The following is a 3679-nucleotide window of genomic DNA, read 5'->3' on the forward strand; positions in this document are numbered from 1 at the left end:
TTTCGCAGTACAGGTGCCCAAATGTGGTTGAAAGAAGCATCCCCACGTCGGTTGGCGTGCCGTCTGGCAATCGGTGTGCGCTCCTTGTCTTCTCACTGACGTTCAGTCTGCATGGTGCCTTACGGTTAATGAGAAGCAAGTATGCCGGTCACGCCTCCAAGGGATTCACTTTGCAGACACACCGTTGTTTGTCACCTGTGATATTTTGTACATGGAAGAGCACGGCTTGGTGTGCATTGGCGATAGGTGTCTGGTTCTTGGTGCGACAGATGCTGGCCCTAATTACCTGTACGAGTCCTTGTCACACACCTCCTCAGCTGCTTCTCTTGCCGGACTCAGGATATTTCCCATAAACGAAGACGAACTCAGTGAAGTGCATTTGTGGAGACGAGGTTCAGTATTTGTTTGCTGACGGCGAAGAAAATGTCCTTGATTTTTTGCACTTTCTTAATGAACGCCATTCTGCAGTTGTCTGCAATCCCAAATCCAATTTCCTTTGTAGTGCCTTTCTTAACCCACCCCATAGTTGGGGTGTTACTGCACTGAGGAGTTGAGCCACGCATTTTCCACTCTGGTCATCGGGATGTTCTCCGAAAAACAATGCGTCGATAGCCTCACCGAGTCTGGCGACTTGCCGCTCCCTCCTCCTTGCGACACGTTTCCTCGTGCTATTAATGGCAATTTTAAAAAAAAGGAAAGTTGGTGAATAAATAAATCGTTGATGTTCTTTGTATCTTTGTACCTCTACACCACGTTCCCTACACTTTTCTTGATTCCTGGGGAGGGAGGGAACGGGAGATGGTGGGCAGGCCTCGGTTTGCAACACCTGCCACTATGCTTCCACCCCTCCCTTAGTGCGCCAGGAAGGTTCCTTTAAAAAAAAGAAAGAAAAAGATGTCTTATTGCTCAGAACATCTCCCTAGTAAGCAGGAGACCACGGTTCCAATCCCAGTGGACCGCAGATTTTCAACTTTTCCCATTGATTTAAATCAATGCCCATTCGCAGCCAATGTCTTTAATTCCTTTATCTCTTAGACTCGATATGTTCCATTGACACGCAGTCCCATTTCGGTTTGTCTCTTTAAGGATACGAAAACTTTCTCTAAGGCAGCTAAGAATACTTATGGGAACATGACTCCCCTTCCAATTCCTAATATCTCACTATCGTTGCTGTCAGTACAGATTTTGTTGGCATTGAGGGAAAATGATTGTTTACAGTAAACAAATGGAAACAAGAAAAATCCACACCTGTCATTTAGTCAGCTGTCTTCAGCTGGAGGTATGTGTGAGTATAATATGCAGCAGCGAAGAGAAGGTAGAAATGTTACTCATTTGGGGTGGTCAAAATAAATTAGAGTGAATGACTGGTGAGTATTTTTTTGTGTTTCCATTTGTTTACTATCAACTTCAGCAAGTTAATCAGTTACCTCACCCTGGGTACCTACAATGTGTGCTACTACAGGAGAATTTTAGGCTACATTTTTAATAGCAAGGGCGTTCAATAGGTAATGCAACACATTATTTTTCTTGACCAGTTTTGGTTAAAAAAGGTAGAATTTGTTGGGGGAAATCGTGGAATATTCCCGCTTCAATTCAAATGGTTCAAATGGCTCTAAGCACTATGGGACTTAACATCTCAGGTCATCAGTCCCCTAGACTCAGATCTACTTAAACCTAACTAACCTAAGGACATCACACACATCCATGCCCGAGGCAGGATTCGAACCTGCGACCGTAGCAGCCGCGCGGTTCCGGACTGAAGCGTCTTGAACCGCTCGGCCACAGCGGCCGGCCCGGCTTCAATTCTCTACATTTTCATGAAGTTCCATCATGTGGCGGCGCTATTCGTACCCTTCAGAATGGCGTCTGCAATGGAGGTGTGTTCCGGGCCGAGACCTGTTATTGAGTTTCTTTTGATTAAAAACAAGAGCATCGCAGATATTCAGAGGCGCTTGTAGAATGTCTACGGTGACCTGCCAGTGAACAAAATCAGGGTGAGTCGCTGGGCGATGCGCGTGTCATCACGACAAAACAAAGTCGCACAAACCTGTCCAATCTCCAGCGTGCCGGCCGGCCGCACATAGCTGTGATTCCTGCAATGTTGGACAGTGCGGACACTCTCAATCGAGATGATCGACTGATCGTAGTCAAACATCTCGCTCCGCAACTGTATGTCTCTGTTGGTAGAGCTGACACACCGATCCACCAGTTGAGGTGCTCCAAGTCCTGCTGGGTTCCTCGCTATGTAACAGAAGACTTCCATCTGTTTGGCCTAATGAAGGATGTACTGCGCGGGAAGCAGCACGCGAATGATAGGGAGATTGTTGAGGCAGCAAGACGTTGGCTCCAACGTCGACCAGTAGAGTGGTATCATGCGGGCATACTGGGCCACCCAGTAAGGCGGTGTAAGTTTGTCGCATTGAACGGAGTTAATGTTGAAAAATTGGGTTTTGTAGCCAAAAGAGTGGGTAATAATATGGTGTATAGAAATCCTTAATAAAATCAACCTGCTTTCAGCAAAACATTTGTTGCATTAGTTATTGAACGCCCTTCGCAACATCATGTTTAAGTGAATATTACACTGTGATCCGTTGTTGAACAGATCTTGAGGAAAGGAAGTGAATTACTGAATAAAAATATAGGGTGCTACTTAAAAAGACTCGTTCTACTGTTCACGTCTTCGCAGCGAATAAAGTTACAACAAAGGCAATCATTCTAGTTAATGTCTCCCTGGTAGATAAACAACATTGGCTTGATACATTCCTTATTTTGCTTCTGGACAGAAAGTTAATTGGGTTGCTTAAGATAAATGGACCACAGTTATATCACAGGCAAAGTTGTAACTCATATTCATTGCTCTGCTCTATAATTTCGTTCACGACATGCAAATTATCAGTTGTACTATACCCACTTCTTCAGCCAGCTTGTTCCTTTGTTTGAGATAAAACCAATATTTTACTGGGAGATGAATTTGGCGAACACGGTACAGTATATGTCTTTTAAAGCAGGGAGATAGGCCTATACTTTGTTTGGTCATGACTGTCTCTTTCCTTGTGGAGTAGAACAAACAGAGTTGTTCCAGGGTTGTGAAACTGTCTTCGTCATTAGACATCTTGTAAGTACACTGATCAGCCAGAACATTATGGACACCGACATACTATCGATATAAATACGTTCAGGCGATAGCAGCGTCACCTGGCGAGGAATAATTGCTAGTCAGACACACGCACGGTACATGTAGTACCAGTGAACGTGCTGTCCGTGTGTAAAATGGGGGAGACGCGCGATTTACCTGAGTTCGACCGAGGGCTTGTGATGGCCCGAAGGCACGGCACGAGTATTTCGGAAACCTACGACTTGTCGGGTGCCGGCCGGAGTGGCAGAGCGGTCATAGGCGCTACAGTCTGGAACCGCGCCACCGCTACGGTCGCAGGTTCGAATCCTGCCTCGGGCATGGATGTGTGTGATGTCCTTAGGTTAGTTAGGTTTAAGTAGTTCTAAGGGGACTGATGACCTCAGAAGTTAAGTCCCATAGTGCTCAGAGCCATTTGAACTTGTCGGGTGTTAGAATAGTGCTGTGGTATCTTCAACACGTGGCGAAACCAAAGGGAAAACACATCCAGACGTCGTGGGGTTGGGCAGCCACCCGTCATTACAGATGGACGTCGTAGGCTGGGCA

The sequence above is a fragment of the Schistocerca cancellata genome, chromosome 4 (assembly GCF_023864275.1).
Source record: "Schistocerca cancellata isolate TAMUIC-IGC-003103 chromosome 4, iqSchCanc2.1, whole genome shotgun sequence".
NCBI lineage: Eukaryota > Metazoa > Arthropoda > Insecta > Orthoptera > Acrididae > Schistocerca > Schistocerca cancellata.